Below are 24,814 nucleotides of genomic sequence, written 5' to 3'. Positions count from 1 at the left end.
TCTGAGAGAGTTTCAACCAATTACACTACAAATGTCTTCAAATAACCATTGTACAGTCATGTGGTGACTTGCAATGCAACTCCTGTTTCTTTGTCTCTTAATTTTGCAATGATCCTGTACTGCACTTGATGACTGTATTAAAATGTATAGCAAGCCAAGCTGCCAGAACAGCCTTATCCACTGAACAATGGAATAAGGACGAGCTGGGAGGCTGAAGCTGTGACTGATGTGACTGGATCTTCAGCATTAAGCCTTTTTAGGTGCTGAACAGATTGAATTTTTATCAAACATTACAACTACAATTACATATAGGAAGGCAACACAGATGAGAAAAGGAAATGATGGTACTATTGGTGGGTGTCCCCACTCTTGAGACATATGCAGAATAGAGGTAAAAACTATTACTAGAAATGCTAAATTTATTTTTGCTGCTTACACAAACCAGCTAGGTCTTGTATGGCACAGTTGTTCTCTCTAGTGAAAAGAATGAAAAGAGAGAAGTCTTGATTAACTTCAGATTGTTTAGTCTGTGCAGAAGTCTGAAGGAATTCCACTCTGTCCTCGGAAAGGCTGCTTTTATCTCCTAGTGAAAACATGGAACATTTCAGTCTTAGAGGACTCTGGTGTTTTCTCCTCTCTCAACTTCATACTAAAATGATCTAAAGTTCAAATATTCCATGGTGGACTCTAATTGATTTCCAGTCAAGATCTCTTATATCACGCTTCTGAAAAATCTACTTCTGAAAAATAGTGGGCTATTTTCTGTTTTTACTATTGTGTGGTTCTCCAATTTTACAGCACAAGGAGTAAAATGTATGTACATGCAAAAGCTGCCTGGGGGAAATGGGCAGCGGCCAACGGCAGTGCAATGCAGCTGTGCTCAGGAAGCGCAAAGCCAGAGATGCGGACAGGAAAATGTTAACAGTTCAACACACAGAAAATAAAGTGGTGAGAATTATAAATTTCAAACATCTTTTCTCTTTTTACATTGCACAGCAGTCTGACCACAGGTCTGTTTGATATTTATGGAGTACAACGCAGCTGCATACCACAGAAAGGGAGAAAACAAAAGCCGCACTCACAAAAATTGTGAAAACTATCTGCCATGTGGTACCTCAGGCTGATGAGCACTGCGAGCATTGATGGCCTTGGATCTCTTCCCCTGGGTCAGACCTTTCCTTGTGTTCAACAGGAATGCTTTCACCGTGTGCATGGTCTGTGCATCAGACCCTTAGGTACAGGTAAAACATTCAGAGGAAAAGGACTCCAGGGAGAAGGGCATTTTATTAAACCCTTCAGTTCTTCAGTCTGAGAAAAACAATAACAACAATAAAAACTTCGATGTAATAAGAAATAGCTCAGTCTTTTGGAAAGATTTACTGGGACAATGTCACCTTCAGAAAGTTTGGTGTGTTACCTGTTGAAATGGATTCCAGCCGTTCTCTGTATTTTTTTTTCTAAACTCTCCAAAACTCACCTGCCCAAGCATGAAGTTATGACCTGAACAGAGGAAATATAAATATGCTGTTATATTTTCCTAAGCTGCCAGTGAAAGTTTGTAAACGTAGTTTCCAGATCACACCCTTGAACAGAGAACACTGTGTCCTGCTCAGAAAAAAAAAAGAAATATGTTGCCTTCTCCCTAACAGAAAATTTGGAAAGGGGCATAGCTGGACTTACAGAAAATGTTTTACTTCTTTTAACCATAGTTCCTTTAATTTTCAGTGTTATAGGTTACCTCAGCTGCTACCTGACAGCTGTAAGTTCAGTAGGTATGAAAGCCTTCTAACAGGTCAGTTGCGTGGTTTCTGGAATAGCAGCAAGCTAGCAGGAAGGAAGGCGTGTGGGGTAGAGCAAACCACTGCCCTGCAGTTGGATGGGCAGTAGGATGGAGAGGACTGCCAGAAACTATCATGAAGGATGAGGAGAATTAGCATGTGGCATTTGTCACACACCACAGCAACTTAATCCATGGATTTGTGTGACAATTCATTTTCACATGGCTCTCCTTTGCTACCAAGTAAAGCTTTTTGCATTAAGGTATTTCAGATATGCTCAACATCAGCTCAACTCATTTTTTTTTTCTTTATGGATTCCGTTGGTACCAGGACAAGATGAAGCACTTTCCTGCAACCTCATATACGCCCTGCTCCCCAGGTCCCTGTCAGAATAGTTTTTAAAACCAGGATCCTGCAGAGCAGAGACAGCCACTGCTGTCTGAGGAGAGGGTATTTTTCATGCTCCAGGAGCACTCCAGAAGATGTTTCAGCAAAGTTTAGGTAGGCACCACTTAATGATGCAGGTATGCAGGAGATTCAGCATTGTTGGTTACAGTGGAATGCATTCCAGAAAGCAAACTTTATATCAGTGTAAACAGGGATTTCTCCTGCTGTTGAGTCTTGCAGGGCATGATAAGGTCATAATACATTCACCTTTCTTAGATGAAAACTTTTGACCCTAGAATGCACATAGATAAAGCAGAAGGGCTTTACCTAGATGCTCCTACGGCTGTAATACATGAGAACCTTGCCTGTGTTAGTCGGAAATAAACAAGAGGAAAACATTTACAGTGAGAAAGCGGCCATCTCTGTTGAGGACCAGAAAACGATGTCCTCGTTTGCACACTAGCAATAATTAAATTGGAGCATGAAAGTCTTGTTGGGAGGATTTTACTTTTGTCTGTACTGTTCCAAGGGCAACAGATCTCCAAGAAGGGGCAGCCTAAACTTTTCAAGGCATTCTTCCTCACTACTATTTCTCAACTGTTTCTCAGCTAACCACAAAAATAAACAGTGCTTTGTGAAAGCTATGTCACAAGATTTTTTTTTCTCTGATGAAATGGTTTTCAGTGAAATAAAGTAATTCGTGACAGAAATGCAGTAGTAAAAGGCACATATTTGGAAATTAAGGCCTGAAAACCATAATTCCACTTTTTTTTTTTTTAAAGCAGTATTAGTTTTTTTTATGATGAAAAGAGAATCACCAACTGTTTTCCAAACTATATCTGTTTTCTAATAATGATGTAAAAGTGTTTGTAGGACTCCTTACCACTGACATGAAAGCTGTCAGGGGAGAAAAATGATCTTGAAACCACAAAGTTACTTGTCTTATCAGACAACACCACACAGAGCCTGTTCAAATTTTCTACTGTGGAGAATGAAGCCGACGGTTTCCGCAGCTGTAGATATTCTGAGCAAGAAGTGAAGAGTTAGGCCTAAATCACAAAGGCAGCTGGAGACGAACCATGGTTTTTGGTAGCATTTGAAGAAGCAAGTGGCTCTGGTGTGTAACTCCCATGACTTCATTAGTTATTTGAAACATCTCCTGTGAATGGAATATGCCATTTAGAAGTCAGTGATCCACTAATTCTTCTGCTATTGCCTTCCCGAATTTGGCTCAATTAGTTTGAAATATTGAAAATGAGGTATTCCAATACTAAATGTTTTCAGAAAACTGAACACTGTAACTGGAAGAAGACTGGGAGGAAGAAATCATTTTGAATATTGTCAGCATCCTGTTTCACTCATCAGCAGGGAGGCAAAGAATGCAGACATTGGAGACCATGGCCAGAAAGAAGAGAGCATCATCTAGAGGACCAAGGCAATGTGGTTTATTTGTGATGTGCCGCTGCTTCACTCCATTTGGTAAACATTGGAGCAGAGTTGGAAAATATGTGTAATACAGTGCTGTGACAGTATATATCAGGATGTCTCAAAATATAGAATGATATCTGGAGTACAAACCAGAGGGCAGTGGTTTGTTTGGTTGTTTTAAAATATGAAAGGAGCTCCAGCACCAGCTGGGTATTTACAAGTGGTCAATCTTCCAGGCATTCAGAAGAGCTCTAGAGGATCTCAGCTTTAAAAAGCAACAGAAAATGAACATACTCATTAATCATTACAGAGTTTATGACTGTGCAGGTAACACAGCAAGCTAAATGGCTATTTGCCTTCCTGCAAGTGCAAACAATATTACTAATTTTAACCCTGGTAAGATGCTAGAAGAGTGCAGACCTCTTTCTCTCTTCTGCGTTGGTTGCACTTTCCTACTTTGCAAATAACAATGGCTCCGAAGGTTTTGTAGCAAAGATTTTTGAAGTGTATTCAGAAAGAAGCTGAAGTTGTAATTGAGTTTAGAAGAGAAAAAATTGCTGCCCTTTTCGAGACAGACTGTGAGAGTGCAGGCCTAGCAAGGACCAGGGAGACCTGCAGGACACACTGGGACAGCCTCTGTGTGTGAGAAGGGAGGGCCTCTGGAGAAAGGTAAAATAAAGGACCGTCATGCTGCAGGAGCTGGGGCTGGCTCCTACCAGCTCTGCCACCGTCCCGTGTGTCGCCAAACAAGCAGGAGCTATTCTCTGTGTAGCCATTGCTCCATCCCCAGAGATGGGAGGCTGATCCTTGTCCTGCGGATCAAAGCCACGGACACAGAGCTGGCTGTTGCTGCTGCTTAACAGGCTCTCGGCTAACACAATGGAAGGGAAACAATCTATCTCCAAGCTATTTGATGCTATTGTTCTGTTTATGTGTATTGTTAATGTTTTAGAAAGGGAAAGTAGAACATGCTGATTTTTATCTATGTGTCTGTTGTGAAAGGCAGAAGCAGCCATAAGAGCTGTTAGGAACTGTGATAGGATGGATGAAAGGGTGTATCAGAAATTGAAACTCTAAAGCTTCTTTTTTTATAAGCGAGATATACAACTTTCCATAAAAAGGCATTTTGGGGGTGTGGGAGGATTGGTAAACAAAGACTGAAAACTGATACCTTCCTCAAAGTACTCTACACAATTCTATTTTTTTCCCTCCAGCTTTAGAAAGAAAGGTTTAGAACTGATTAGCAAAGGATAATTCTGAAAATACACAGATACATAGATTTAGATTTATTTTCTATGCTTTTCTTTATCCTTCTCCTAAAATCATTAAGAGTTTCAAAGGGCTTTGAAATACATCTGTATTTCTAACAACTACATTCAAAATATCAAATTGAAGTATTGCGAATCAATGTTTTAAGGTAAAAGCCAGGGCTGATTGCATCCCCCATTCTTCCTCTCAGCTGTCCTGACCTGCTCTGCCCTGCCTTGCCAAGGGGCTGTTCTTGTTCTCCCCATAGTGTGCCCATGCCATAGCAAATGCCACTTGGCCAGTGCCACCAAGGATGAATGCCCATGCACTGTGCCCGTTGTTCCTGATGCACAGGGCAAGTTTGTTACAAAAACATTTTTGTTACCATGCAAGATCCGTCATGCCAGCATAAACCTTTGTGTGGAGAACTTTATCTATGCTTAGCATGATAATGGTAAAGCAGACATAAGTAAATTAACCGGCACAAGACAAATGTCAGTGAAGTTAGTTTAAGAAATTTAAGCCACTACAAAATGAAACATGTTCCCTTAGGAATTGCCTGCTGTAGGGTGTTTGTGTAGCAGATTTGCATCTTAATTTTAAAACCAAACCTACGTAAATGTTACCTCCTATTTGGTTTTTCCTTTGTTTTGCCACGGGCTTCAGCAAGCAGCAGAACAGTCCCAGGGGCCAGATGTGGAGCTGCAGTTGCTGATCTCTCTCCCAGCTGTGAGTAGCAGCTGTGAGGTGGCCAGTAGCCAGGTGGTACCCGTGCATATCTCTCTTGTAGGGAGTAGCACTGTGAGGAGTGTGGTGCTGCACTGACCTACAGAACAATAGGAAGCTGGTGGCCCTGAGGCCTGTGTGGAGGTCTGGCAGGTTTAGAACCTCACCAGAAGAGACCCTAGCGCAGTGCTGAAGCAAACTTGCTCAGATGCCTGCTGGTCTCCTGGGCAGTAACAGGGAGAGCAGCTGAGATGTCTCTGAGCTTACAGCTGTCCCTGCAGAGACCACACTTTTGAGCAAAGAGATGTCAGTGCCAGGGGAAGTTTGGACTATGCACTGCTACCCCAACTGACTCACCTCTTGATATCTTCTGCACATATGTTGATTTATCTGCCAGGAAACAGAGAAACCTGGTAAGTCTCAGTGGGACCCATTATGATAGTAACAAAAGATATAAATCAGATGAATTTTGCTTGACTCATAAGGAAAGGGTTGTGGTTTTGCCATAAAGGTTTATTCAAGCTGAAGCATTCTTGAAGATCACTATGCCATCCAAGGTTTTACTTTATTTATGGATATATACTAAGAGGGTGGAAATAAAGCTGCGCTGCAGATTTGCTCCAAGGCCTCTGTGTGAGTGCTCGGCTGTAACAGTGGAAGTAAAACAGAGCAACTTTGGAAGCCCAAAGGAGAAGGATATGGAAGGAATAACTTTCTATAGGCTCACTGCTGTAAACACTGTCAGGTGCCTCTTTCTTTCCCCTTAAACCTCTCATGTAAGCCAAACAGAAAATTTGGGAAGTACAACAATGTTTCAAATTCTTCCCTCTAGCCTTCCCACCTGCTTCAGGTCTTGCTTCATCCTCTACTTCATAACCCCACATCCTAACATCTTGTTCTCAGCCCCCAGGCTGTTGTTCCCTGTTGTACTTCCTGACCACGCACTCACACACAGGCAGGAGCTGCTCTTAGCCAGCTCCAGAAGCCAGCCTCAGCCCGGCCACAGTGTGTCCACTGCCCAGCACCCCACACCATAGACTATCAGAGACAATCCACAGAGCAGCTAACTGACAGCACTTGATTCATGGTTTGTTGTGTTTTTTTCTTTCTGTACAAAGCAGCATGTTCCAGCTCCCATGTTTGCTCTCCATGTCTCTGCAAGAGTGAAGTTCCTCTTCATTTCAGTCAGTGGTGTGAAATGCTGAATGGTCCATAAAATCCCTCACCCCCTGTGAGATGGCCACCACTGTTCTATGGTTCGTGAGAGGCCCACTTCTTGTAGTTTCAGTTGAAAAGAGAAAAATCATCGCCTCGGTATAATGGTGTCATAAAGGATCCTTCTTTGATGCACTTGTTGGTTTTTTTTTCAGTTAAGAGTTTTCTGCTCAAAGTTGTGCTATTTATTTTCCTGTTCATGAATAGCAGCAGTGTCAGGCTAGGTGAAGTGCTGTTAGCTGCCTTTACATGTCCAGAAGTAAGAGAGTGACAAAATTTGGTGCACTACACTGCAGACTTCACCTCTCCAGCCATGCAAAGATCTTGAACTACTTGAGACCTAGACCTGATGGGATTTACTGCTCCTGTTCATTCATTAAACATGATGTGCTGAAATAAGTCTGATCTTATGGTCTCTTTGCCAGCTCCATATCTCATTTCTTCTGGTTATCTTCTGCCAGAAAGATCAGTGAAGCTGGCAGTGCTGCCTCGGGTGGCAGATCGGGTCCCTTCCTTCAGAGCTATTGATCCTATCCTTCCTTTCAGGTTGGATATTAGGAAAAATTTCTTCTCAGAAAGAATGGTGAAGTATCAGAAGAGATTGCCTAGGGAGATGGTAGAATCACTGTCCCTGGAGGTGTTCAAAAACTGTATAGATGAGGTACTGAGGGACATGGTTTAGGGGGCATTGTGGCAATGGGTTGACAGTTGGACTGGATGATCTTAATGGACTTTTCCAGCCTTAATAATCCTATGATTCTCTGATCAGACATGCTTATAACAGCTGCTCCTTGCTCAGAGAAAAAAGCAGTGGGTGAGAGAGGGTCAGGAAGCCTCCAGAAGCCCCTACCATGAGCAGGCTGTGCAGGCAATGAGAACAGGAGCACTCTGTGCTAGCTGGAATTTCCTTTCTCAGAGCTGCAGCTGGCACTCCGGGCCTCCAAAGGACGAATGCAATGAAGTCCTTTTTCCAGACTAAATAACCATGCTAATATAAGCAGCTCTCTCGGTGGCTTGAAGATTTTTAACAAGATTCTTTTGATTCGAGTCAAGCAGGTCTCTTCCCTCGAGCTCTTCCAGAAGCACAGAAAGGCTTGTGGGACTTCCTGAGAGCGGTAACAGAAGAGGCTGCTATCCCTTGCCTGGCCTCTTCACAAACATCTTCCCCATTTTCTATGGGTTTAGATGAACCTTACTGAAAGCTCTTCAGTTTGAATTAAAGCCTAACCTGTCCCCATATGTTGAAGATGATGTCTTATGGACTTGCGCAAGTTCTGGATTGAGCTTCATGCATTTTAAATTTCCAGTTCTTTATCAAGGAGCTGGATTTAAAGTACTTTCCAGTCTATCAAGACATCCTTGCAAAACATCAGCCAGAGCAAGAACTTTTTGAGGAACTGCAGTTCTGTTAAAGGAAAGAAACCTTCAATAAATGACATTAGTAGATGATATATTTCAGTTTTGACCTGAGTGACATCGCTCCAGGATCTTCCTCTGTAACCATTACATTAACTATTGCCCCTCTAGCTGGTAAAAACTTTGAGATGCCTCTCCTCATCTCTTTCTTACAGAAACATCGACAGGCGCAGCACTCAGATTGCAGCAGAGGGACATTTCTGACTGAGCCAGTGCAAGATGTGTCCTACTTCAGGCAAGCTGCAAAGCAAAGGCACTGGCTGCTGTAGTCACTAATTCAGCAAGCTATCTGTTTCTAGCAAAGTATTTAGAAAGTCCTCAAGTGCTGAGTTTTTTTCACATCTCTATTGATAATGCTGTTATGTGTCTGCTGCATTGCAGTAAAAGGTAAAGCAATTGTCATATATTGTTTATCTTTCTGTTTGGGAGAACTGTGAAGTTCTATTGAATGGTAATCTAATTTGTTAAACACTGTGGCTTCCACGAAACCTCAAAAAGCTATTTTAATACCTAGAATTTCTGGTAATTCTTTAAATCAATAATGTTTAGCAGTTTTCCTTGCCTCCTTATACATTTACTTCTGCAGTGTTATAAAGAGGACAATCTGAACTAACTGCAATAATTTCATCTGATGCCATATCATCATAATCAAAAATATGGATGTATACCATACAGAACCCTTTTGATTCCCTACTCTCATTAGATGCCAAGCAGCATTTCTGTGTGTTTTGAGTGGTGTTAGTACTGATGCTTGGTTTTGGAAGATGAATGCTCAGTCATACACAGGATTCAATTAACATTCTTTTATGACTGCATCCATATTTTTCTTAACGAGCACACTCCTTGGTGAGAGGGAATATTTACCTCATGGCATTAAATCCACAGTTATCTACCACAGTCATTAATGATCATATAGCAAATGATCACCCCAACACTCTGGCTACGTTCCAGTTTGAGTAATTATATTCTGCCTCTCTTAATTTCCTTTTGAGAGTAATTGGACATGATAGCAGTCTTCACTTGTTATCCTAAACTGCTCTGCAGGCTGACCACATCTCAGTGCTTAAAGACAGAATCACAGTTTCCAATAGGGGAAATAATGGTAGGTGATCTCTCTTCTTGCCCCATCTTTTCATCACATAAAAATCCATTAATTAACATAACACCAAAAGAAGGCATCTACCAAATTCAACTGTGTATGCATGGTACACTATACCATCTGTACAATGCTAGCCATCTAGAGACATAAGCCAGGAGTTTAAATGTTCTCAGAAACTGATGAACTTTTTGATTTTAGGAAGCTGATGATAGGAATTGCTGTATGTTTTTTGTGCCTCTGCCTTTGTCTGCATTAACAAGCAATTAGGCATAGGAGGAGCAGATGAGTGTGACAATGCAATGTGCTGTGAGGGCTCTACATCCAGAGTGCATGAAGTCTGGCATTTTGCTTTAGATTCTATTTAGTTTGTCTAGACTGGACAACCAAAATGCATGTGGTCTAAATGTTTTCTAAGGACTGCTTTTGTCCCTGCAAGGGGGGTTAGCACAACTAGAGTGCACCAGAAGCAGAGCAAGGGGGGTTAGCACAACTAGAGTGCACCAGAAGCAGAGCTTCTGGTTTAGTTTCTTCCAAGAAGAAAATGATTCATCTGCACCAAAACTGCAAATCAAACCCGGGCAAGATAAATGTGAATGATGAGATTTGTTGCCTATCTGCTCTACTGCTTTGAACATTTGTGTGTTTGAGTTCCACTGTACACTGAAGTGGATTGTCATCTATGCAACGACTGCTAAGGGACAACAGAGCTTAACAGAAGTCTTGTTCTGATCAACACTGGGACCAGGAAATGGTAATAAAGCTCCTAACTGACTCCTGATGTATAAAAGGAGGCTTTTGGGTAGGAGACACGAAAAGACAAACATGCTTCAGTAGCCTGGTGGGGGTGCAGTCTTCAGGAAAAAGATTCTCCAGCCCTAAGGAAACTGTTCCAGATGGCAAACACTGTGACAGAAAGAACACACAGAGTTTATTTGATATATGCGGGTTTATTTTAGAGTTGTTCCAGGGAGACCAAGCAAAGAAGCAGTGTTGCTGCCCATTTATACTGCAGAGCACTCAGATGTAAAAGCTCTTAGTGCAGCAGGAGTCACAGCAGCTGCAGCAGCCGGCGGGGTCTCCAGAGCCAGCCTGGAGGACACCTCAACACTACAAGGTTACATTAGACTAATATGCAAAATCTTCAGCATCAGCAGGAAGCAATGGGAAATATTTTATTTCATTTCTGATTTAGTCAGATTCCAGATCCAGAACGTTTTTTAAGGGATTTAAGCCTAAAATAGTTGTAAAAATGATTAATTGTAGCAAACCTTTACCAGAATGGAATTGAACACTGGAAGACATAAAAGAGACAGGGTTAACACTTCGATTTTTTGTTTTTGTCTGTGAAGTTAATACTGTGAAAAGCATGGAATTATCTACAGGTTTTTGTTTTGTTTTGTTTTTAATGAAAAGTAAATGTGTCTATGCAGAGAGATTGTTCCAGTTTGGACCAGAAAGTTCTCTGCATGCACCATATATCCTAGCAATTTATTGCATGATGGGGAAGTCAGCCTCTCTGAAAATGTTAGAGCTAACAGTAACCAAATCTGAGTTGTCCTAAAACAATCATTAATCTGGAAGGAAAAAGTTAAGCAGATGGAGCCTTTAGAATCATGTTATAAAAACATGTTAGGAAAGTGCAGGCTCAAGGTCTTATGAAATACATCATTTAGTACTTGCTGCTCTCAAGCCTAGCCACCTTCTTTCACTTCACTGTTTATATTTACTCACCTTTTTGTGCCATTTAATCTTTGCTGGAGACTTACAATTTTCGGTTCACTTCAGTAACTTTAAGTGCAAACAGCACAGGATCCCACCAGAAGTGGTCAGAAAAATGACAGGGAGCAGGGGGTCCAAGGCCAGGAGTCCCCCAAGGTATCTGAGAGGCCAGGGAAGATTAAAACTCCTTCAGTCATTGTCTTCTTTGTATTCACATGGTGCCCCACACTGAGGACTATGAGAGTGGGTCCAGTTTTTGTGTTCAGCATAACATGGAAATGATCAGCTGCTCTGTACTACCAGACAGGAAACATCTCCCTTTTCTGGGAACACTGGCGGAGACATCCGAAGTGTTCTCTGTGCAAGAGACATCCAATGACCCAGGCTTCTTCAGAATGGAGAATCCACATCCCCAGGGAGGGAAATACTTCTTAATGTTCCTCAGGAGAAATAAAACCTCTGCTTGGAAAAAAAGGAAAAGGAAAAGGAAAAGGAAAAGGAAAAGGAAAAGGAAAAGGAAAAGGAAAAGGAAAAGGAAAAGGAAAAGGAAAAGGAAAAGGAAAAGGAAAAGGAAAAGGAAAAGGAAAAGGAAAAGGAAAAGGAAAAGGAAAGAAAAAAAAGCCATAGCTGTAATGTAGTACCACAGAAAGACAACAAAGGAATCAGTACTACCATGAAAATCCTGTGTCACCACGGTAGCAGAGGACTTACTGAATAAAACTTCCCTATGGCTATAGACAGCAACTGTGTTTTGTGTTGTCGGAAATAAAGCAAAGAAAAAGAGAACTTTTAAATGGAAGAAAAAATCCTGCCCAGAAAACTGGTGATCAGTTTAATTTAGAGGTTGTGAGCAGAGCACTCTTTTGGAGGGTCTTAGAGAGCGTAATGCCAGCTGACTCTTGGAACAGCGAAGTTCTCTGACTCAAACACACCTGCCCTGAGAGAGGGGCAAAGGCAAGGTACTCCATGTGATATGAAGTAACCTGTTTCTTGCCTTAGGAAAGAGGGATGAGGAGTAACTATATGATGAAATGGTGGTACATCTGCCTGTCTTTTATCCCAAATCCATTGCCATTATTCTGTCACTGTTAGAAAACAGAAGTCTAGATGCCAGTAGCATAAAAAATACATGCCTCACCTCACACAGGGTTTCCAGAGCCCTGGGAAGTAGCTGCAGTGCTTATTAAGGGTCCTTAAGCAGCCCTGGGGTTTGTGCTTACCTACGGACAGAGGCATAAACCAACAGACACACCGCCACCCTTATTGCCATTTAAACTGTAGGCCTGAGGACTCAAGGTCAGCCCCTGCAGTACTTGGCCATAATTCCCAGTCAATGGGAATTGTCCCTATTAAGCTGAGTGCAGCTGCTCTAATATTTGAAACTCTACTTAAGAATAAATATTGACATGGCTTAAAGGGATTAACTAAGATGACTGGACTCTTGTTAAAAACTTTTTAAGATAAAAAAGAACCTTCTACAAAGTACTCATAGTGTTTTGAGATGTTATTTCCTGTGATAAAATGGAAAAGAGGGGAAAATTGCTATAATAATATATGAACATTCTCATGTTCCTAAACACCTATCTTTAAATGACCAAAAATAATTCTCTTTAAAAAGTCTCATAAAATTGCACTTCAGGTAGCTCTGTGTGTGAGTTACTGATGGACAGTAGATGATGTCACACCAGTGGCAAAGAGGTAAATAGATCAAATTTTCCAAATCTGTATAGCTTGATGCTAGTGACATGAAGTTGCCAGTTCTGAATTTTAATTGCTCGGCTACTTTTATTCATGCTAAGTGCAGATTATTTACTTTGCTTCTCTGCATCAGTCATCCCAATTTTAAAATGGGAGCAATCTCTGTGGCAGCTACAAAGAATTTAGAGGGGGGTCAATGAACCCACTCCTTGCTGTAGCTTTCCACACTACAGCTGCAGCCTTTCCCTTTGTCCACTGCCATCAGCATGGCAGCAAGAGGCAGCCTAAGCAGGTGGTGGGACGGCTGGTATGGGGAGGGGAGTGGGTTGGGCACTCTGGCAGCTCCCTGGCACTCAGGCCGAGCTGGGTTGAAGCTGCGGCACAGCTGGCCCTGCTGAATCCCAGCACACACACATGGCACACTGCAGAATGGCCTGACTGCTCAGGCCTGGAGAGATGTTCAAGCTACTAGAGAATAAAAGCAGAGATAATCTTAGATGGGTATCAATGTTACAAAAGTCTTTGAAATCAAAGGAACTTGAAAAAAGCTCTCAGCTTTCTCTCTGCAAAAATCCTTGAATTCAATCTTTGGCTTAGTAAACTGCTTCTTTTAGCAAAGTAAATTCAAAAAATGCCGCAGTGATGAACAATGTAATAAAGAAAGCCATCACATTATTCTTGAATGAGGTTTAATAAAAATCAAATAAAAGCAATTATATGAATTTTCAAGAGGATCACCTCTTCCTTCCCTGAGGTATGAAGCAGAATGAATTCAGGAAATCATTTGAATCAGAAGCTTGAGCTGCACAACACAGCCAGTGTTTGCTGTACAAAGACAAACAGACATCTCTTCCCAGGCTAGCAGTCTGCTTGCTGGGGCTGTCCGAGTGGAAATTCCACCTATGGGCAAAGGAGGGTAATTAAAGAAGCACAAGAATTTCCTTGTAGTAGTTCTGGCTCTTCTGCTCCAGAGAAGCCTTCATCTTTTCAAGTATTCATGCTCTTCTTTATTTATGCAAGAAGAAATTGGACACAGTGAAACACTCAGAGCTGCCACAGATCTCTGTAAGCAAATATATGTGAATTGATACCCATTAACATTAACAACTTGCTCCTCTGCTCTCAGAGGGCCAGGTTTACCGATTTCCTCTACCTTACGCAGTCATTCAGGTTAATAGAGAGTATTTGCAAAGCACCATCAAGTAGGACCAATCCTGAAATATTCGCCTTTACACTTTCCAGTTGGAAAATGCACTTTGAGTGAAATGCAAACTTTATTGTAAGAATGTGTTGCTTTCAATGCCATTTTAAAAGGCAGAGAGCAGAAATGCATTATATCAATATTCTCATTTACTCTGATAAGAGGAAAACTTTTCGTGCTGACTTTCCTTTCAGTTGCTTTTGTTTTTAATATAATGGTAAAGTAAGTATTGCAATACTGGTGCTACTGTTTAAAATTTGATAAGCATGGTTATACAAATTTTTTACAAGAAATCTACAGTGTGCCCACTTTCTCTCTCAGATTCAGAATGAAAACAAGTTCTGAAGTAAAAATCTTACTGTTAGATTAAAATATATAGCAAGGTTAGACACTGCTTGGAAGTCAGATGCAGAGGAACTTCATTGCCTTCAAAAGAGAAACTTCTGCTTCCTGCCATGTTCCAGGAGAGCAGAGGTATGTTCTTCATATTATAAAGCACTGGTAGATGGTAGCTAAATATTTTAAAGGAGCTGATTTTACTCTGCTTAACTGATATTTATACAATGCTTTGACCTCTGCAAAAGGAGGACAGCTAAAGTTGGATGGAAGAAGTGGAAGCCAGACACTGTGACCAGGTGCCATATTTTCACTGTGAATGTATCACAGCCTTGTACTCTTGGTCAAATCATTTAGGGTTTGAATCGGTCTTACAGGCTTTGGTCCTTACATATCTCATGTAATCACTTCTTCTGTGAGCCAGATTCTTGCTCTGAAATCTAACTCTCCGTGGCTGATCTTTAGCAGCCCATCAATTAGTAGAGCAGACACTGACTTAAAATGTAACAACAATTTTGACTCTAGTCAAAACAATGTAAATGGAAAAACATAGCAATGCCAGAATAACACCCAATGAGGTAGAAAAATAGGGAGAAAAAAACCTCTGATCCTAATCTTGCAACAAATTGTATGCAAATACTGCCTCAGGAGAGCTTTTGGGCTGTGAGATTTTTCCTGTTAAATATTTTGTAGAATTTGGGCCTTAATTTTATGTCACAGAAGCAGAGAAAAACAGTGGAGAGGGGTTTATATCTGTACCTACTGATGCCATATAAGATTCATGGTTCAGTTCCCCTGAAAAGAAAAGCAACAGGTTTCTTGTTATCTATCTTTTATAATACTTGGAATATAAGTGCTGTTGTGCCAGACTGCCAGTTATTTGGCACACATTACCGCCAGAGAAATGCCTCAGAACTGAGAAATGCAGGTTCTTCAAATTAAAAGAGGAAAAATAATCTCACTGCAGGTGTCTTAAATATTTCAGGAGGTACATGAATTCCACTCTGGCAAGCTGTGTCTTTCACGTACCTATAAAAAAGCAAAATGATTGGTCATACATTTAAGAGTCATTGCCAACTACCATTTTCTCCAGATCAATTCAAAACAAGATAGGATGGATGTTTGATACCAGGTTAAGGGAGTATTTTTTGTTTGTTTGTTTGTTTTTGCTCATTTGCTTTTTTTCAACTTTATCTTCGGAGAGGCGGGTTCTGGTTTTCACTTCCCCACTCTGCAGAGCCTCCAGTCATTGAGAAGTGACTCTAGTCATTGAAGGGGGCAAGTCTGAGTAGAGGACAGGCGCATTATCAGACATTGCCCATAGTTTTCTTTTACCTGTGAATATGACAAAACAAACAGCAGCATGAGAATGTGTACATTCTCCCCACCGAGATTTATTTTAGAAAAGATGCCTTTTGATTTCAGGACTTTGATAGGTTACCCAGTACTTCCCTGATCTAACCTTCAAGTCCTATCAAGACAGTATAGTGTTTGAGGTGTCATTGCTAACCTCTGCATTCCCCACAAGACTGTAAAGTCTGAACAAAAATAATTCTGAAAGTCTTCATTGAGTTTTATTCAGTATTTAAACTATTCCCCGTAACAGTAGCCCGATAATGTACATCATACATCCTTTCTCCTGGGTTTGGGATTCTTCCAGGTTTTTAAAGTTGAAGTCTAGGTAGTATTTAGAGCTCTTAAAAGTAATTCTACATTTTGGGACTCTTTTTGCTCTAGCTACCAGATAGGATCTAACTGCTACATGCCAGCTGCCAAACGAAAAGAAATCCAGAAAGGGAATATGGAAAAGTGGGGTTGGTATAAAGAATTTCATCAAATGTCAGGAAGCCATTAATTCAGGACAAACTTGCTATATGTTCCTCTGCTTTGTTTAAAACAAAGCACTGACAAAAAATGTAGACTTACGTACAATAACAGGAAATCAAACAGATACTATTCCAGCATGTGTAGTGGAAAATGCGTATGTATAGAAATTAAATAAAAGAAAATCCTTCAGCTAAAAAAAGACACTTAAAAGATGACTTTTCAGCTTTTAAAGTTTAGAAGGCAAGATAGAGTGGAACAAGTGTGATTCTGCTTGAGATAATAGGATAATTCTTCCTCTTTAAAGGAACAAGCCTAGCAAGCAAACAAACACTCACAACTGTCTGTAATCATATATCATGATGCAGCAAATAGGCAATAGCTGCCTGGCTGTGGCTCACATGAGGGATGAAGCCAATGGGCTTTGTCTGCTCTGTAGAGGGAAAACTTTACAGTGAGTTTGTGGAGGTTAGCAAGGACAGTACACTCAGGTGGTTTAGCCTACATTTAAATGAGAATGACTCAGCACAGTGATTTAAAATACACCTGTACTGTGGCTGGCTTGTTGGAACAGGGCACCTGCCAGTTCAGCTCACGAGTCAGGAACAGGTTCAGGTACAGGTTCTGGTCATGTATTTGCCATGGATTTTTGAGCAAATCCCATTGCCTAGATTTCCAAGAATATCTTCCATTCCTAGATGTTCTGGTAGCAAATATTCAGCAAAGGACACCTTCGTGTGTCCCAACAGTCAGCACCAAGTTGCCATTTGTGTCAGAATTGCTCATGCTAGGATCTCAGACCAATCAGTTCATTACACAAACACCTCTTGTGATACATATCAATAAGCATATATTTGTATTTATTTAGATCAACTTATATTTAACAATATTTTTTCATATTGTTCATGCAGACCAAAAGAATCACACAGAAGTAGGAAATAGGCCCACTGCTAACTGCAGGTGTTTTCATGCTCATGCTATCAACTTGAGACACCATGGACATGACTTTCAGAAAGGACAACCTTCCAACTCTTCTTGCGAAGGAATCTGAATGTCAGCTGTACCACCAAACTGCTTTTGCAAATCTGATGAACCAAAACACTTCTCATAAATTAGGCATTTTTTTCCTGCCTGAGTAAGCATATTTGTGTGGCATGTGAAGAAGCACCAAGTCTGAGGGACCTTGCTGGATTGAAGGCTTACTCAGTCTGTGTAGTCATGATGCTGGAAGCAAGTATTTATGATACGAGCTGCCACTAGACATAAACATCTGAAAGACCTTTGGTCCTGCATTAACAAAAATTAAAGCACTAACTTAGCCTCACAATGCTGCTGTACAACAAAAACAAGCCAAAATAAATTCCCTACAGACAGATGGACAATTCCCTACAGACAGATAACCCAACTCAGCTGCTTTCCAGTCCTGAACACAAACCCTGTATTTAAAGAATTTTAGACACCCTCTACCCATTACCTGAGGAACAGATGAATTTATTGTAAAACTAAAGGAAATTAATTCAACAGATCACTGTTTTAGCAACGTTTATTTATTTATTATCAGAAGGAGTACAGTTAGTTGTGTGAAATCCTCCTGTACTCCTTCAAGATTCTCAGTGCATTAACAAACATGTTTCCGCAAATCCAAAAGTTTAAGATGATGCTTTGCTTTCTTTAATCTCTATCAGGCATGGATACAGACATTCTTAACACCATAGGAAATAAAAAAAAAATCCTGAAAATATGTCCATTCTTAGAAATGAAGTAGAAAATAGTCACTATACAAGGTAGCTTCTCTTGTTTAATTGGACGCCAGCAATTAAAATCTGCTTTTAACATAACTTTTGTATCACTAGATTTGTTCAGTTTTTATCATATAGTTTTATGTTTTGTTTTAATTTAGCTTTGATTTTTTTTAAAGTGTCTTCAAAGAAATGACTAAAAGAAAACAACACCTGAACGATATGGAATGTGCTGGGGCATAATGAAAGTAGTTGCCATGTATGTGGAGTTTTTTGATCCACGTATATAGACTTAGGTTTACATAAATAACTGTGTGGCTGTGTGTCCCCCAAATCCTCTTAAAGCTGTGTTGTAAATCCCAAGGAAGCTCCCCTTTGTGTCTTGTCTTTAGGTATTTGGCCTCGGTAGCTTAAAGCTCTTGTACTGGCTCTTGGTTGCAACGGTCCTGAGGAAGCTGTGTATGAGTAAGCAATCCTGCAGAGGTGCTGTGTGGGCCAACAAGAACACCTGCAATGAGGTGGCACAGGGAAGAATATTTCTGCTTAAGCACAAGTCAGGTTGGTGCCTTCCCAGTGGATGCAAGTGTCATGAGTGCAGGTATCACCCATAAAAGGAGCATGTGGCTGAAGGGATTAAAACCTCACACAGTGTGTTTTGGAGCAGCCAGCTTTTAGTGTGAAACATCTAGTTGGTGCTCCATGTCACAGCTCTCTGTCATACTGCCCACTGAGCAGGACCTGTGAGCCCAGCATGGCACAGTAGGGCTGCTCAGGGAGCTGTACGGTGGCCAATGAGGCTGAACACCAGCTACGCTGCTTGTCTGCATGCCTCGCAGTGAGATGCATGCTGTGTGTTTGCAAAGCTCCCTTTCCTTCTGCGGCTGCAGTTGTTAAGGAGCACTGAACTGCCCAGGCCCCTCCATGCCCGCCAAGCAGAGGCTTGCTCATCCCTGCAGCACAGAGCAGAGGGAAGCCCTGAGACCTGCAGTGCAGGGTGGGTGGGGAAAGCCAGGATAGAAGGCAGGGAGTATTTGAGCATTAGCAATGACCTACCATGAAAACCAATATTTTTTTTTTTAATTTTTAATTATTATTATTCTAACTGATAAGAGAGTCTGAAAGAAGTTGTACCCAGGCATGACAGTTCTGTTTGATGATAAAATGGTATCCCCTCTCCAGTTACTCATGCAAAAATGTCTGTTTTTATTTAAGAAGTGTGCACTCCTGAGCCTCCTCCTCCTTTTCTTCCCCACTAGGTTACATGACTGACACTTTTGCCATGACAAATCCATGAGTGTTTTAAAAATTTACCATGAAAACCCTGGAGCTTTAATTATTGTGCATTTACATAATTAGTGCAAATACATGCAATTACCATGTGTACCTACACAATTACCAGCTACAATGATGTACTAACAATCCTTATTAAACTTTGGTGGGGGAGGGCCGTGTTGATTGTATGCGCGAGGAACATCTGTAGCCCAGTCCTCCTTTTCTCTCCCTTGCTGGAAGCAACCATGTGTTTAGGGATAGGGGTTGGTGTGCTGGGAACAGTGACATGCTGGAAGTAGGTCAGTCAGCTGTCCAAATCGGACTTCTAGGAGGTGAAAACACAGGATGGATATTCCCAGTAATGTTTCTAGGACATAGTTTCTGCAGTTAGTGCAATGCCATCAATACTTGATTACCCATGGGTTAATTATCCAAATTGCGAGGTAACTGTGCTGCATCAGTTATGTGTATCTTTGCTCACATCTGCAGTTCACCTGAGTGGAATCCCCCAGTTTCTGTCACAGCTGTACTTCTCTTGTCTTGAACCTGCAAGAGTCTACATAAAGTGAGTCCTCTTGATGTGACTTTGTGCCTTGTGGTGGCTTCAGGTGTCTACCTGAATATCTACTACAAGCGTTTCCAAATGACTTATTTATCTTGATTAATCTTCTGCAAAGAAAAAATGTTCCAGCTCACAAACACCCCCCTCTTGCAAAACTTATGCTCTCTGTTTTACAGAAATGGTTCAGTGTAAAAATTCATAGGATCATTAAAGTTGGAGAAGATTTCTAAGGTCATCACGTCCAACCATCACTTCTGTTGTTTCGTGGACAATGGAATAGAGCAAGTGATGCATTAAGGACTGTACCTTTTCCTATTGTTTCCACTTTTGCCCTTATTCTGGTCCTCAGCAGCAAGGAATTGCCTGTGGTACATCTGAGAGAGCCTTGCAACAAAACTCCTCGCTGCTCCCTCTCCTCTAGATAGTGCCTCATGTAGGAAGGAAAATGGTCTGCCGCCCGTTTGTTTCTTTTGCCTCATGAAACACAGCTCAGGCTTTTTGCGTGTAAGCCTATGGAGCGTATGGTTGTACAGAAGAGCCTGCTTTTTGGTTGTGTTTGTTCGTTGCTTATTTTTTTAGCCTATTCTCACAGTAGAAAGCCATCATGTCTGTTAAAACAGTGAAAAATTGAGAGGCTAATTGTTGCTGCTAAATGCAATAAAGTAGTACTTTGGGTTTTCAGGCATGTTTTATGACCAATATGGCAATTACTGAATAAAATCCCACGTCCTGGAATGTTTATTTGTGTAAACAACTTATGGTTATTTATTCATATTTTTTGAATTTTTTTTTTTTTTTGAAATTGTATTAACCATCCCTTGTGGTACCAAATACAGTTGGTTAGGGAAAAAAAAAATTGATGCCACATGCTAAATGGAAGGGTCCATTGAGAATCTAGTCCTGAATGTATTTAAGGCTCTGTTTTATTCGGCATGATTAGCTGTGTTACAAGCCACCATTATGTTCTGGCAAGCTCTGTCTGATTTGAAGCAGTCCTCGCTCTCCTCACAGTAACATTTTACTTGCTGGTCTATTTCCATGCTGGTGGGCTGGCTTGGGGCTACCTCTCACATAAACTCAGACCAGGGTTCAACCAAGATGCTCTCCAGCTGGTGCTGGTGGCATTTGACATCTTTTCTTCATGATTGGGTCATGTAAGAGCTGAAGACAAGGGGAGAAACAGAAGTAGATCTTGGACCTCAGCATGCATGCTCTACAAATGGCTGCATTTGTTGTTCTTTAAATCTCATGATCTTTTGCAATTAAAATTCAGTTCAGGCTAAAAAAAAAAAAAAAAGACCTATTTATTGCAAAAAATCAAGCAGGAGAGAGTCAAATGATAGAATAAATACTGCTATCTGTCTGATATCCACATCATGGACAGCTCTGCTAACATAGTGAATGAAATGATTTCAGGGTAGTTAAGTGCATGTCTGGTTTTACATAAGGTTAACATGATTGCATTATTTGTGGTCATTCAAAATCCTTGGGTGCTCTTTTACAAGAGTATGGTGTTGCGTGCAGCTGGAAGACAGCCAAAGTGCTTTGCTAATTATATTCTGCCTGAGTACCTTCCCTGAAGTTAAAGCTTGTATAAAGTTTTGTATTCTTTTTCACTTTTTCCTCCCGAATCTGTATGATACAGCTTAAAAAAAAAAAAAAAAAAAAAAAAAAAAAAAGTTTAACAACAACAGAAGTGGTCACAGTCCCTACTTACAGATCTTACCTTCAGTATTCGGAGGATCATTTTTGTTATGGGAAAGGCTTGGTCCAGTCGAATGACTTCGGCCCAGACCAAATTTTGGTTTGAAGTTTCTCAAAGTTGAGATTTATTTGGTTTTTGACCTTAGATTGAATCGGCTCTAACAGGGCACTGTCTTGATCTGCTTCAGAAGGGCAGATTATATGCACTGGAGTGAAGAGTGTTTATGTCCCTGTAAAAGTACACTTTCAGCACTATATAAATAGCACGTTTACAATGCTGCATTTCCTCAGCTCACATGTGAAGTTCCTTCTCAGTAACTTACAATCACATGGTGTGCCTTCTCTTCCTATTCTTCTCGCTTTTTTTTTTTTTTAATTTTGTTTTGTTTTGTTTTAAGCTATGTCCTTGACTCTTGAAGGCACACATCCTGGATTTTAATGCTATCTCACCACATCACATTTTTAAGGGCTTTATTCCCTTTGCCAAACTAGCCAAGTCGCCTTGCTTAACCTAGCAGGGTATGCCAGGGAGGGCTGGGCACGATGCTGTAAGCCAGAGCCTGGTGCTACACAAAGGACACCCCACGCCAAGCGCAGCCCTGGGAACCAAGCTGCCCGGTGGTGGTCCCAGAGCCATGGTATGTGCAAGGCCAGGCGCTTGGTTATGCCAGCTGCCTTTCAGCAGCACACCATGGTGGGTTTGGGGCTTCTAGGCATGTTAAATAACTTGCAAAATTTTGGCATAAAAAAGGGCTTGGCTCAGATGAGATGCATTCCCTTAGTGACCGAGAAAAGTGCTGATGCTACGGCTCCTAATGCTGGAGCTCCTGTACAGAGCTGTGTACCAAGTTCCAGTCAAGAATGACCACGGTACTGAAGCAGTATATACTGAGCAACACCAAAGAGGGACCAAGTTGAAGATGACCTGCAGATGTTCTTAGGCTTCAAAAGGGAAGGGGAAAAAAACAGAGAGCCCAAACCTCCAGCCATTTCCCTCTTAATGTCATCATTGTTTTCAATCTGTTTTTCTCAGTAAAATTGTTTACTTTTTCCTCTAGGGCTCCAGTTGCATAACCACATACTTCCTTAGTGTCTTTGCATGGCAATTTCATGTCTAATTAAAGAATTCACATGAACCTTGCTTCCCCCCCCCCCCATAAGAGATTAAAATGGCCATAGACTTTAATACACTACACAAGTTTGTCTGCACGTGGTGAAATGTGTACACCCTGACTGAAGCCCCACTTGGCCATTAGGTTGCCTCCCCCGATGTAATGTGGTTGTGTTCCGTGGCACTGCTCCTGTGGCTCCGTGTAAGCAAGCTAGGAGAAGACGCCATCTCCTTCGGTTTGGGGCAGCACCAGCTGGACTGCTCCGTGTGAGATAGGCCCGCGGGCTGCGGCAAGGAGGGAGCAGAGGGATGTCGGACGTATGGGCGTCAGGTGAGAGCTCAGAAGGGCCTCGTGTCTGGGCAGCACCAGCTGCCCCCTGGCCTTGACACGATGCTACGGGTAGCTAAAAGGAAGGAGAGCGCTGGTGTCAGAAGGCAGTAGGGAATCAGCGCTGCCCATACGGTCGCCTGCGTGTATCGCAGGAGAGGTGCGTCATCCCACAGCCCATGCTGCGCTCCCCTGGGTTACCCTGGGCTGGGCACCGCAGCAGCAGTGGGTGCACGGCCGGTCGGGCTGCTGCCCGAGGCCTCCCCGCGCTGCAGCGAGCTGCGAGCGCTCCCCCGGCACGACGCGTGCCCAGCCTGTGAGCTACTTCACCGGCTCCATCCCGGTGTGTGGCCGTAGTATGAGTTACGATAGCAGCAGAATTCATTTCAACTACGGCTGAGGGCGGGGGGAGGTTCTGCTTTAACACGCGATCCTATGGGGGCGGTGTCTCCGCCCGCCGCGGGTTGTGTGGCACGGCCGAGGTTGGCAGACCCGCCTCGGGCACCGCGGGGAGCGGTGGTGGTGATTGCTTCTCTGCCGCTGCGGGCGGTCCCGCGGCGCTGCGCAGCCGGGCCGGCAGCGGGAGCCCCTACCTGCGGCGGGCGGGCTGTGCCCCGTACTGCGGCCACGCGCAGGGCTGCGGTGAATGGCCAACCTTGTCGTTCGGGCCGGTTTGGAGCAACGACGCTCCAAACCCGCCGTCCGCCCCCGTCTTTGTCTGAGCCAGAGGTTGTGACACCTCAGCGCGTTGCTGCCTTATGGGACGCTAATTGCAAATGAGCGTAGTGCCGAGGCACGGCGCTGCCGACCGCGGCCGCGCGGCTGGAGGGGCGTGAGCGCCCCGCGGCAGCGCTGCCGCCCGCTGCCCCCGGCTGGGTCCGCGCAGCGGCGGGCACGGGGGCGGCTGGGGGCCGGCGGCTCCCGCGGCGCCTTTAAGGGCGCGGGGGGCGCGCACGGGGCGGCGGGTGCGCGCGGCCGGCTGGCAGCGGCATTGTTCCCTGACGTCACTGGCAGGCCGCGCGGCGGCGGCGGCTCTCCAAGTTGCCTTTGTTATTCGGCGCTCCCCGGCTGACACCGCGGCCGCACGCAAAACGCGGAGCCGGAGCCGCGCGGAGCGGCGGGAGGCGCCCCGGGGCCGGGAGCCGCGGGCTGCGGCGGGGGTCGGCCCGGGCGGCCGCCGGCGAGATAGGAATAGGGAGGGGAAACAAATAAAATCTCCCTCCCCTCGTTCTGTGGCTCCTTCCCCTCCGCCGGCAGCGAGGCGGTGCGGGGCCGCTGCTTGGCTTGCGTCTCCTAATTGCGGAACGTGGGAGCCCCGCTGGAGCGGTGCGGGTGTGCGGGGCGCGCTAACGGCCGTCGGAAGCGCGGAACGTCCCTGCGAGCGGGCGTCAGTGGGGGGAGAAGGCGGGGGAGCGCGGCTTCAGCAGATCGGCGCCCGTCAGCCGAGGCCGGCGCCGCGCCGCCGTCTCGCTGGGAATCGCGCTGCGTTTCCTCGGGAGCAGGAAAAAACCACCCACCCGGCCCCACACCCGCCCCATTGTCGGCGCCCCGGGCCGCCCGCCCGTCCGCCCCCCGCCGCCGGGGCCGCCCCCCCGGCCCGCCTCGCCGCCCCCGCCCGCTGTGGGCCGCCCCCTCCCCCCGGGGCGAGCACCCCCCGGGCCGCGGCTCGCTCCTACCTGGGTGGCGGCGGGGCCGGGGCCGAGGTGAACGCCGCGGGGCTGCGGCCCCCGCCCGCCCGCAGGTCTCCCGGCCCCGCAACGCGCCGCGGCACTCGGAGGCACCACGCGCTCCGGAGCGCGCTCGTTGCGGGGTGGTTTCCCCCTATTTAATAACAGCAATTCAGCAGGGAGGATATTTGCCTGCTCTCAGTTTCCAGAGTGGAAGGGTTTTCTCTCTTTTTTTTTTCTTTTTTTTTTTTTCTTTCCTCTTTGCGTGCGTGCGTGCCATTCAGGAAGGCTTAAACGCGACTCCCCGCCTTAAACCCGCTGTAAGACAATATTTGTGTTTTAACTCGGCTCTCAGC

The 24,814-nt window shown here is 43.7% G+C and overlaps 1 protein-coding gene and 1 long non-coding RNA gene across 3 annotated transcripts in view; one reads left to right on the top strand and one right to left on the bottom strand.

Moving 5' to 3' along the window:
• Positions 1-16,916: 16,916 nt before the first annotated feature.
• Positions 16,917-24,686, bottom strand: LOC124418055. The gene is made up of 2 exons (XR_006939546.1): positions 24,468-24,686; positions 16,917-22,867 (listed from the first exon to the last, which is right to left on the bottom strand). It is a non-coding gene; the product is annotated as an uncharacterized LOC124418055 (long non-coding RNA).
• ZMIZ1 (zinc finger MIZ-type containing 1) overlaps positions 24,432-24,814 on the top strand; it is a 326,060-nt gene continuing 325,677 nt past the window's right edge. For both annotated transcript variants that reach the window (XM_040702495.2, XM_015288283.4), the window contains exon 1: positions 24,432-24,778. The gene's annotated coding sequence lies outside the window, so the exon portion shown is untranslated. The remainder of the gene's footprint in view (positions 24,779-24,814) is intronic.

Source organism: Gallus gallus, chromosome 6, assembly GCF_016699485.2.
Source record: "Gallus gallus isolate bGalGal1 chromosome 6, bGalGal1.mat.broiler.GRCg7b, whole genome shotgun sequence".
In the NCBI taxonomy this organism is placed as follows: Eukaryota; Metazoa; Chordata; class Aves; order Galliformes; family Phasianidae; genus Gallus; species Gallus gallus.
Note: the sequence above shows the minus strand (reverse complement) of the source record. Positions and strands in the feature narration are given on the sequence as shown.